This window comes from Alnus glutinosa, chromosome 9 (assembly GCF_958979055.1).
Source record: "Alnus glutinosa chromosome 9, dhAlnGlut1.1, whole genome shotgun sequence".
Taxonomy (NCBI): Eukaryota; Viridiplantae; Streptophyta; class Magnoliopsida; order Fagales; family Betulaceae; genus Alnus; species Alnus glutinosa.
In genome coordinates, this window is record NC_084894.1 from 19,874,776 (window position 1) to 19,887,716 (window position 12,941).

General features: G+C 39.8%; 1 long non-coding RNA gene across 1 annotated transcript; it reads right to left on the reverse strand.

Annotated features, from left to right (window-relative positions):
* Positions 1-739: 739 nt before the first annotated feature.
* LOC133877075 (uncharacterized) lies at positions 740-6,430 on the reverse strand. The gene is made up of 2 exons (XR_009901650.1): positions 3,749-6,430; positions 740-2,871 (listed from the first exon to the last, which is right to left on the reverse strand). It is a non-coding gene; the product is annotated as an uncharacterized LOC133877075 (long non-coding RNA).
* Between the last annotated feature and the right edge of the window lie 6,511 nt (positions 6,431-12,941).

The window sequence follows — 12,941 nt, forward strand, 5'->3', positions numbered from 1 at the left end:
AAATGGGGCGACTGCAGTGAAATATACCGGTGCCGTCCGGACAGTGGAAAAGGGCCGTCCGGACGGACAACTGTGCAACCCGAATTTATGAGATTTTCGCTGAAAATCTTTCCTGTTTGAGTGCCGCGTCCATAAGGTGAGGCACTGTCGTCCGGGCGGTCGTACGTCCGCTGCAAGTAATTTCCATATAAGGCTTCGCGAGTCCGGACTGTTAATCTTCAACACGCAATTTCCATATCAGATAAGCGCGAGTCTGGACCATAATAGGCAGGCGTCCGGACCATTGAAGTTGAATACGCAATTTCCTTATCAGATGCACGCGGGTCCGGACCATCCTGACAAACGTCCAGACGGTTGTATTTGAATTGCTATTCTTGCCTTAAGGAGAAGTGCGTCTGGATGAGAATCCACATCGTCCGGACGGTTGCAGCAATTTTCCCTTATTTGAACTTGGAAAGAATCTGAAGCTGATCGATCACTGGACGTCGTCTGGACGGGCTGCTGAGACGTCCAAACGGATGCAAGCTGGCACAGAAGCTTCTTGATATAGTGGAGGGTCTGGACGAAAGTCCACGTCATCCGGACGGATGATGCTTGGTCTGTCTGGCGTCCGGATGGTATGGCACGTCGTCCGGACGGCTGGAGCTATGGACAGATGAGCGTGCGGACGGGATGGCAATGTCGTCCGGACGGCTGACAGGGAACCAAAAATCTTTTGACTTGCAAGCAGTGCAGAATCTTCTGAAACACTTCTGAATAGTGGAATCCCTATTATAAGGCTTCTTTACAAACATGTGATTTTGTCCAACAGAATAAGGCCAATTACAAACTAACAAACTCCCCATTTGGCCATTCTGGGACAAAAATCAATTGACCGGTTTAGAAATACCATTCCGGTCCAACAATAAAAATTACTCCCCCTTTATGTCACAAAGGCACAAAGGGTAAAACAGAGTAAAAAAATCAACTGCAATAAAAATTACTCCCCCTAATGGTCTCAGAAGGACCAGGGTAAACAGAGTAATATAAGTCCAAAAGTTTAACAAACAGTAGAAGATAAACTAAATGTCTCAAATACAGACAAAACAAACTAAACAAAGGAAAAAACACTCAAGCGTCCTCTGCCATAGGTGCAGTCTTAGGTGCATCATCCTTATCATCACTGTTGTCAGGATGATGGTACTTGAGGCACTCCTTGAGGTCCAGCTGGTTTTGCTCCACACGCTTGTTGATGGAGTGCACTTCCAGCTGCATAGCGGTGATGGACTGCTGCATGGAGGACATAGAAACCTGCATAGTGTTCATCCCTCCCTGAATGGCAGCTAGAGCCTCCATGATCTGAGAATAGTTGACCTCCAGCTCAGATGGCGGGACAGTCTGAGAGGATGAAGCCATGTCCGGAAAACGAACAGGCCTGGCGGCAGGTATGGGCCTCATCATCGGAGTCATCTCTCCGCAGTTGCGCATTAGACTTCATCAAAGTCTGCTTGCTGATGGGTTGCTGAATCTTCATCTTAGGTTCTACAGTAACATTGATGCCAGATTGAAGAATGATCTGAGTGAGTAGGCAGCCAAAGGGGAGACCGGTATTGCCCTCATCACGGGCTTCCAAAATCACGCCCAAAATATGCTTGCACAGACAAAAAGGCAAGCGGAGGTGGATGGCATAAACGAACCGGGCCTTCTTCAGAATCAGGTCACTGCGCCTGACAACTGGCCAGAGATTATGCTGGACAATCTTTGCCAACATACGGTGGGAGGGGGATAAAGCGCTGATCCTGATGGTGGTGACTCGCTCCTCACCCTGTGGAACAGGTTGGAAAAACTCCCGAAGATCATCCATGGAAGGAGGGTGTACAACCTCATTGTATGGGCTGCCATATATCTCGAGGACAAGAACTCCGATGAAGCAACTGATGATCTAGGGATCAACAGTGATGATATGGCTGTCAACAATAGACTGAAGCACCAACCCGTGATCATCGTCCTGCACCACCTCTAGGTTGGCATTAAAGAGTTTGACTAGCCTGGTGTACACCACACAGGCGCAGGTGTGAAGATATCCCCAATGGTATGTCTGGATAATGTCGTGGATGCTATCCAGAGGTGGCACCATGATGTCAAAGCGGATCACATTCCGCTCGGCTATGACTGTGCGATCCATAGTTTTGGCTTGAAGTGCAGCCCGATCTTCCACAGTCCTCTGGCGGACCCTGCGCTGTGGACTGCCTGCAGACAAGATTCTGCAAAAAGAAACCAACAAGATTTTGCCAAAAATAATCGAAAACAAAATATTCTTGTTAGGTTACAACAAAAATTGGGCAGAATAACAGCAGTAAAAGGAATATTTCAAAAATATAGACATAAATTATCACATTTTAGTCCCACAATGTATCACCACAAATAATCTCAATATGGCAAATATATAATCTCAAAACATTCCTAAATAATCAACATTCTAACAGTTAAAAGTAAATTGAAGAGAAAAAGACTAGAAGAATACCTGGAATGTGAGATTAATGCACAAAAAGACAAGGAGGGATGAGATAAAGCAAAAAACACTTAAGAAATCACTCACAACAAGCCAAAAAGTGAGATTTTGGTGGGGTAGGGAGGAGAAACAGCAACCAGGGGCCTTTTATAGAGTCCGTGGGGTCCCCGTCCGGACGGTGTATTAATGCCGTCCGGACGCTCGCTACCTCGGAAATGAGCGGACAGGTCACGCGCGTCTGGATGTCTATCCTGATCGTCCGGTTGTTTGGTGCCGCGTGCGTCCGGACGTAAACTGATCCCATCCGGACGACTAAGCTCCATCCCCGTCCGGACACCAAGAAGGACCGTCCGGACGCTCCACACTGAAACATCAGAAAACTGAGGAAAATTTACAGAAATCAATTTCTCAAGTCAGTTTTCAGAACATGCATGTATAATCTACTGATAATACAATCAGAAAGCATCTCAAAATTAGGCAGAGATATAAAAGAGAGTTGAGAGTACAATCTGTACAAATATTTTCCTGGACATAGAAAATTTAAATAGACAACTGATGTGCAAATTTTAATACTCGCAAGTGCACGAATCGTTTTGCAATATAGTGTTATGCAAGTGCGAGGTCGATTCCACAGGAAATTGTGTTGCGAAAATTTGATCTCTATTCAAACTAATCCTATTTTAACCTAGTTCCAAATTTAGGGGTTTTTGATAAAAGAAAACATAAACAAAAATAATGAAAATAAAGGGGTTTAGGGTTTTTGAATCCACACTCACCAAATCACAACAACCTAATCTCATGCTCATCACACATATTTTGAGGTTCTCACATACAAATCTTAGGTATGCTCTACATTGCTTCAAAAATCATTTAAATCATTCAATGAATCCATTCATTGCACAAATCACAAAAGATATTAGGATTAAACCAAATCATCAAATGTATTAGTCGAACGAAACACAATGAATATCCAATGTTTTGATAGATGAAAAACCAAGCAATCGATTTAATGAAACTTATTCCACATCATCACTTGTATCCGGAAACCACAAGAGATATCAAAACATCATCTCAGAAAAATCGAAGTAGAACAATGAGAAATCAAACCCATAAACTCAAATAGCATGAACAAGCATGAAACTCAGTTTCTCTTCAATGGTGAGGTTTCATCCTCAACCCTAAACGAAAATATTAACTACACATGGTAAAATAAAATGCTGAATTTTATTAAAAACATAAAGAAAATAAAAGACTTACAAAAGAGAAAATTGCATGAGAACAAAAGCCAAAGACGTTATGTACAGAGAGGCTCACGCCTCTACTCCCACCCACTTTTACAAGAGAAACAACAAATATATATAGTGCAAGCTCTAGGGCATCAGCCCTCTCTCAATCACGTGTGTGCCAGATTTTTCGGTGCTGTCCAGCTGGAGGGTTCAGTATGGGCAATGCGTGATTCATGGAAAGAATAACGCAATTGATGGTGCATGCTGGCCGGTTGGGTGGAAGGAATGAGTGATGAGATGAGTATTTTATGTTGAGTGGGGAGATGAGTGGTATTATTTTATGGGGTTTAGTGGAAGGAAGGAGAGATGATGTTTGGCCGAGTGGGAAGAATTTGTTGCTGCCCTCCACTAAGTGCTGCTGCAGGTGCTGCCCTTGCTGTTCTTCACGTGCTGTCCAAGCTTTGGGGAGACAAGGAATGGGACAAAAAAAATTAAGAGAGATGGACAAAGTTCCGGATTTTCGGGATGATCCGACGACTAAAATTAAAAGAGCCATATCTTTTTCCATGCATCTTCAAACTGGCTGAAACTTGTTGCGTTGGAAAGCTGACATCTTGAACTTCAATTTAGACCTAAGAAACTCTCAAAATGGATATCGTTTGGTCCTGTTATGATAAGTCTAAATCTAGTAGTCTGCTGCATCCGAATTTCCTTGTATTTTGCTTGAATTATATCATTTCTCTCTTATTGTCCTACAAAATATAAAAACACTAAAGCTAACCAAAGCATTAGAAAATAACAAAGCTAAAGGTTTAACTAATGTAAATTAAGGGGTCCAAATATACACTTTTTGGCACTCATCAACAACTCAACTCATGCAATGCGTGTGTGTGTGAAGACTTAACCCATAAGGTATGGCTTTCAATGACGTGACAAATGGCAACTAGATTTTCTAGACAAGAGAGAGAATCAGTGAAAGATTAGTCAAAAGTCAAACCTTATAACTTACTAGGGCCTAGCCACGCTCATTTGATACACTCTCCCTGAGATGCAGCACCTAATTGTTTTACTTGTACCATGAAGGACAAAGTAAAAATTTTACTTGCACGTAGAGGGCAAGGCATATGGCAAATTTAGCACATAAGCAGTGAATATACAATTTAAAGCACAGAATTCATATGATTAACTGCTTGATTCTTATGGTGTTGCAATCTAAAAGGAATGCTAGAGTTTTTAGGTTCTAGGTTCAACTAGTATGTAGTCAATTTGGCCATCTTATCAAAGACCTCTTCTCTTATCCAAAATTTCTAGAAACAAAAAGTTAGAGAAGGAAAGATGTACCTGTTAGGGAGTCTTGGATAGTGCACATTTTCATCGTATGAGGAAATAAGCTATCCTACTTTTGCATAAACAGGAAAACACTTGGCATATATAATCATAAACTCTCAATTATATCTAAGCAGAGTAGATTAATGCACACAGAATTGAGATATCAGGTGAAAACACATGCAATATCTGATATGCCAAGAAAGAGAAATCCTGCAATTTCTCCCCAATTTTTTTTTTTTTATTAAAAAAAATGCAATATGGAATTAACCTCATATGCAAGGCAAGATCAAACCTGATGATGCCAATACAGAAAAACAGTCGCTTGACCTGCTTTTTTTGTCTTCCCCAATAAGTAACTGCAAAGATCTCTCACGAGACATAGGGGGCAAAACAAACTGTGTAACGCTCCGAATTTGAGCCAGCAAATTCGTAAGCAGAAACCTCCGGTTCCCACGTGACGTTACTACATCAGAGATAACTGACGCATCGGAATATAAATTTATTTTCTTTAAAAAGATACATCAGAGTTTATTGAGTGACAAATGTAATTAAAGTATTACATTCCAAATTGATACAAAGAAATTACTACAATCATTAACTACATTAATAAACAGTTCTAATTCTTCAATGCTAACAAAATCCAATTCTTGAGCTTTATACTCTTTCGTACCTGCATCATGGGCTATACCGCCCATATATAAATATATGGGTCAGTCAACTGCTTTCAAATAATGATAAGATTACTGATTTAATTAAATATATGCGATGCAACAATATGTAGTGCAACAATATGAGGACAATTATAAACACTTAAGCCAAGGACTCAAACTCCAGAATCTCTATTCCTTTGCCAAGGGCCTCTATTCTATTCTCAGGGCCTCAATCCTGGGCTGTCTATCCCTTTCAGGGCCTCAAACCCGAGGATGTGTATCTTTCCTAAATCCATGGATGTCTATCTCTCTCAGAGCCTCAAACCCACCAACTGGGTTGTCTATCTCTCTCAGAGCTTCAAAACCGAGGATGTCTATCTCTCAGAGCTTCAAACCCACCAACTGGGTTGTCTATCCCTTACAGGGCTTCCTATTTGTCTCTATGCTTTAATACTAAAACATGTCATATTACAAACAATATGCTCCAAACAAGTTGCATACTATTAAATAAAGCAGATATCAAAACATTAAAGAAAGCTCTACATGATCATTTTGAGTGAGTAAGGAATACTCACAGTCCTTTTTGTACAGTTTCTCAGTTCATTTAATGTAGCGCCCCAGTCTTTAAAACATATTTATAATAAGATTAAAGAATAAAAATGATTATTTATGTGAATAAATAATCGTTCGATTTATAAATTGTTTTATAAATATTTTTCAATAGATTTAATAAACTATGTTTTAATAAAACTGATAATTATCTTATATCCGAAAACTATTGAGTTAATAAATAGATAATTAATTAATCATTAGATTAATTATCCTTATTTTATAATTGTATAAAATATTATTTGACAATTTATTATTTAGTGTGATAATAATATATTTATTAATGTTCGTAATAAAATATCTTGATTTATGAAACGAACTAAACTCAAAACGGGTTTAAAATTACACTCTAGTGATTTATTAAATTGATAAAGACCTAGTGTAAAAATACCTGTAGATTAACCAATCTGCAGGAGAATTAATACCTTCCTGCGTTTTATTCCATTTAATAATATATATATATAATAATATTCCACTTACGGTTATAATAATAATATATATAATAATATCCCACTTACCGTTTTAATAATATATATATATATATATATATATATATATATATATAATAATAATAATAATAATATCCCACTTACGGTTATAATAATAATATATTTATATAATAATATCCCACTTACTTTTATTATTATATATATATATACTTTTAATAACATCCCAACCTACCGCACCTTCTTCCTCCCTATTCCTTCTTCTTCTTTCCAGCTCTTCACCAATAATATATGTATATAATTGCAATTGGTGTACTTGCAATTATGAAGGACAGCTTGTACGTGAATGAAGGTGTGCTAGCTTATTGAGTCAGGAGGAAATATATATTATTTACTAACATGATAGTGGGAAACACAATGATCACAAGGAATAACATCATGATGATGGAATATAACTTTTCTTCCTTATATTCTTTCTTCTTCTTTCTCTCTTCTTTCAGTTCTTCGTTTCTCCTTCCCGAACACAAACCGAGTGAGAGAGATGGAACCAAGAAGACTCAGGAGACCCGTTTTCCAGTGGGTCAGCACCGGAACCAAGGATGGCTTCTGGCCATTTAGAAGTTCCACTGCTGGCGAACTCGTGGGCTGAAACCATCAGACCCGGGAGGAGCTCCGACGAACCCGTAAACTGTGTGACCCGGAGACCCGTTGAAGCCCGATCCTCCACGATCGGCAGTTCCAGTGGACTTTCGGTGAACCAGAAGCCGAAATCCCACTGTCCCAGTGGCGATTTCCGGCCGATCTTCTGATGGGTCGGCGTTTGATGGAACCCAGGAGCTCCGATTGTGTAGTCCGTGGCCCATAACCCGAGATTCAGGCGATTCTACCCGGTGAACCCACGATCTGGTATGCCGACCCAGTGAATCCGCGAACCCGTAACCCCGAGAGCCCAGCCAACCCGTGACCCGAACCCGGAAATCCAACCCGGCAGCGACCCGTTTCCGGCAGTGTCTTTCCGGCTACTTTTCTGTCAGATTTCTCTGTGAAAATCCCTAGGTAATTTCCTGTGATTAAATTGGTTTAACCTTATTGATTTTGAGTGGATGTGATGAGTGATTATTTTATGTTGGATGGAGTGATGGCCGAATGGTGGAGAGAATGGAGAGAATGAGTGCACGTTGGTTAGAAATGAGGAGAGATGAGATGGGTGAAATAATATGAATTAAATAATGTGAGTGTGTGAATTAAATAATGTGAGTGGAATAATATGAATTAAATAATGTGAGTGTGTGAATTAAATAATGTGAGTGGAATGATGTGAATTAAATAGTGTGAGTGTGTGAATTAAATAATGTGAGTGGAATGATATAGATTAAATAATGTGAGTGTGTGCAGCCAGCCCGACCCGGCAGCAACCCGATCCGTCAATCAGTGACCCGAACACGGAAATCCAACCCGGCAGTGACCCGTTTCCGGCAGCGAATATCCGGCAACTTCCCATGACCGAACTCACTGTTTTCACTGGATTTTCTAGTAAAAATCCTTAATATGATGAAAACAGTGAGTTCGGTCATGGGAAGTTGCCGGATATTCGCTGCCGGAAACGGGTCACTGCCGGTTTGGATTTCCGGGTTCGGGTCACGGGTTGACGGATCGGGTTGCTGCCGGGTCCGGCTGGCTGCACACACTCACATTATTTAATCTATATCATTCCACTCACATTATTTAATTCACACACTCACATTATTTAATTAATATTATTCCACTCACATTATTTAATTCACACACTCATATTATTTAATTCATATTATTTCACCCATCTCATCTCTCCTCATTTCTAACCAACGTGCACTCATTCTCTCCATTCTCTCCACCATTCGGCCATCACTCCATCCAACATAAAATAATCACTCATCACATCCACTCAAAATCAATAAGGTTAAACCAATTTAATCACAGGAAATTACCTAGGGATTTTCACAGAGAAATCTGACAGAAAAGTCGCCGGAAAGACACTGCCGGAAACGGGTCACTGTCGGGTTGGATTTCCGGGTTCGGGTCACGGGTTGGCTGGGATCTCGGGGTTACGGGTTCGCGGGTTCACCGGGTCGGCATACCAGATCGTGGGTTCACCGGGTAGAATCGCCTGAATCTCGGGTTATGGGCCACGAACTACACAATCGGAGCTCCTGGGTTCCATCAAACGCCGACCCATCAGAAGATCGGCCGGAAATCGCCACTGGGACAATGGGATTTCGGCTTCTGGTTCACCGGAAGTCCACTGGAACTGCCGATCGTGGAGGATCGGGCTTCAACGGGTCTCCGGGTCACACGGTTTACGGGTTCGTCGGAGCTCCTCCCGGGTTTGATGGTTTCAGCCCACGAGTTCGCCAGCAGTGGAACTTCTAAATGGCCGGAAGCCATCCTTGGTTCCGGTGCTGACCCACTGGAAAACGGGTCTCCTGAGTCTTCTTGGTTCCATCTCTCTCACTCGGTTTGTGTTCGGGAAGGAGAAACGAAGAACTGAAAGAAAAGAGAGAAAGAAGAAGAAAGAATATAAGGAAGAAAAGTTATATTCCATCATCATGATGTTATTCCTTGTGATCATTGTGTTTCCCACTATCATGTTAGTAAATAATATATATTTCCTCCTGACTCAATAAGCTAGCACACCTTCATTCACGCACAAGCTGTCCTTCATAATTGCAAGTACACCAATTGCAATTATATACATATATTATTGGTGAAGAGCTGGAAAGAAGAAGAAGGAATAGGGAGGAAGAAGGTGCGGTAGGTTGGGATGTTATTAAAAGTATATATATATATAATAATAAAAGTAAGTGGATATTATTATATAAATATATTATTATTATAACCGTAAGTGGGATATTATTATATATATATATATATATATATATTATTAAAACGGTAAGTGGGATATTATTATATATATATATATTATTATTATTATAACCGTAAGTGGAATATTATTATATATATATATATATTATTAAATGGAATAAAACGCAGGAAGGTATTAATTCTCCTGCAGATTGGTTAATCTACAGGTATTTTTACACTAGGTCTTTATCAATTTAATAAATCACTAGAGTGTAATTTTAAACCTGTTTTGAGTCTAGTTCGTTTCATAAATCAAGATATTTTATTACGAACATTAATAAATATATTATTATCACACTAAATAATAAATTGTCAAATAATACTTTATACAATTATAAAATAAGGATAATTAATCTAATGATTAATTAATTATCTATTTATTAACTCAATAGTTTTCGGATATAAGATAATTATCAGTTTTATTAAAACATAGTTTATTAAATCTATTGAAAAATATTTATAAAACAATTTATAAATCGAACGATTATTTATTCACATAAATAATCATTTTTATTCTTTAATCTTATTATAAATATGTTTTAAAGACTGGGGCGCTACATCATATTAAGGATTTTTACTAGAAAATCCAGTGAAAACAGTGAGTTCGGTCATGGGAAGTTGCCGGATATTCGCTGCCGGAAACGGGTCACTGCCGGGTTGGATTTCCGGGTTCGGGTCACGGGTTGACGGATCGGGTTGCTGCAGGGTCGGGCTGGCTGCACACACTCACATTATTTAATCTATATCATTCCATTCACATTATTTAATTCACACACTCACACTATTTAATTCACATCATTCCACTCACATTATTTAATTCACACACTCACATTATTTAATTCATATTATTCCACTCACATTATTTAATTCACACACTCACATTATTTAATTCATATTATTTCACCCATCTCATCTCTCCTCATTTCTAACCAACGTGCACTCATTCTCTCCATTCTCTCCACCATTCGGCCATCACTCCATCCAACATAAAATAATCACTCATCACATCCACTCAAAATCAATAAGGTTAAACCAATTTAATCACAGGAAATTACCTAGGGATTTTCACAGAGAAATCTGACAGAAAAGTAGCCGGAAAGACACTGCCGGAAACGGGTCGCTGCCGGGTTGGATTTCCGGGTTCGGGTCACGGGTTGGCTGGGCTCTCGGGGTTACGGGTTCGCGGATTCACTGGGTCGGCATACCAGATCGTGGGTTCACCGGGTAGAATCGCCTGAATCTCGGGTTATGGGCCACGGACTACACAATCGGAGCTCCTGGGTTCCATCAAACGCCGACCCATCAGAAGATCGGCCGGAAATCGCCACTGGGACAGTGGGATTTCGGCTTCTGGTTCACCGAAAGTCCACTGGAACTGCCGATCGTGGAGGATCGGGCTTCAACGGGTCTCCGGGTCACACGATTTACGGGTTCGTCGGAGCTCCTCCCGGGTCTGATGGTTTCAGCCCACGAGTTCGCCAGCAGTGGAACTTCTAAATGGCCGGAAGCCATCCTTGGTTCCGGTGCTGACCCACTGGAAAACGGGTCTCCTGAGTCTTCTTGGTTCCATCTCTCTCACTCGGTTTGTGTTCGGGAAGGATAAACGAAGAACTGAAAGAAGAGAGAAAGAAGAAGAAAGAATAGGGAGGAAGAAGGTGCGGTAGGTTGGGATGTTATTAAAAGTATATATATATATATATAATAATAAAAGTAAGTGGGATATTATTATATAAATATATTATTATTAAAACGGTAAGTGGGATATTATTATATATATATATTATTATTATAACCGTAAGTGGAATATTATTATATATATATATATATTATTAAATGGAATAAAACGCAGGAAGGTAATAATTCTCCTGCAGATTGGTTAATCTACAGGTATTTTTACACTAGGTCTTTATCAATTTAATAAATCACTAGAGTGTAATTTTAAACCCGTTTTGAGTCTAGTTCGTTTCATAAATCAAGATATTTTATTACGAACATTAATAAATATATTATTATCACACTAAATAATAAATTGTCAAATAATATTTTATACAATTATAAAATAAGGATAATTAATCTAATGATTAATTAATTATCTATTTATTAACTCAATAGTTTTCGGATATAAGATAATTATCAGTTTTATTAAAACATAGTTTATTAAATCTATTGAAAAATATTTATAAAACAATTTATAAATCGAACGATTATTTATTCACATAAATAATCATTTTTATTCTTTAATCTTATTATAAATATGTTTTAAAGACTGGGGCGCTACCAACTGCTTCCTAGATTGCATAGTAAGCACACAAATATATCAAGTAGAAGTGCAAGCAATCAAACCTGATGCCATAGGATTAGGAACCAAATCCTAGGCATGAACACCTGAACCTACTAGGTGCATCTGTTCCCCCTCATGGGGTGATGGTCCTTCTTGACCCTAGCCTGCCATCCTATAGGTGGTTGCTGGTAGGACTGCATCATCCACTCCATCATACTCTACATCCAGATAGGTGGCTCACTGTGGTACTGCTCTTCTTTCACCTTCTGAGGCCTCCTAAATTGTTTGGATTTGTTCTTGAAGTTGCCACTATGATTGGCAGGTACAAATCATTGCTGAGGCCGCTGATGCTGAGATGCCTGGTATCATGGTGCATGAGACCAAGGAGCTTGATATCTTGGTGCTTGATGGTATGGGGCCTGATACCACGGAGTCTGGAAATGGGCTGCAGGTCTAGTGCCATGATTAGCCTGTCGGGGCACTTCTTTCTTGGCCTTGGCTTTCTGAGCTTTTAGGAGAGGGAACACAAAGGACGAACATGCCCACTTAGACCACAGTGATGGCATATGGGAGGTCTTCTAATGGAATGAGGCTTCTGAGTGCCTGGAACATCATCATTGACCTTGTCCTTCCCTTTATCTACAACAGTGGGAGGAGGCTCTGGGACTGCAGGTTTCACAAATACAGTCTTTGAAGTAGAGGGAGCATCAGAAGAGGGAGCTACATACCTAAGACTGGTCTTGTCAGTAGGGCTCTTCTGGACAGACAGCATACGAGTCAACTTCTCATCAGTGACTCTTTCTAACTGAAGCTGAGTCTCTAGCAGCTTCTCCTCGAGCTCTTGTATTCTGAGCAGCAATGAACTCTTCTCAATCTGCAGACTATTCAGATTATAAAGGTGCTGCTTACGACCTTCCCTTAGCTTCTCATACTCTATATAAAGTGTCTTGTAAGCCTCCTTGAGCTCTTCCCCATTATCACTATGCTCCGAATAATAAAAGTCTTCTT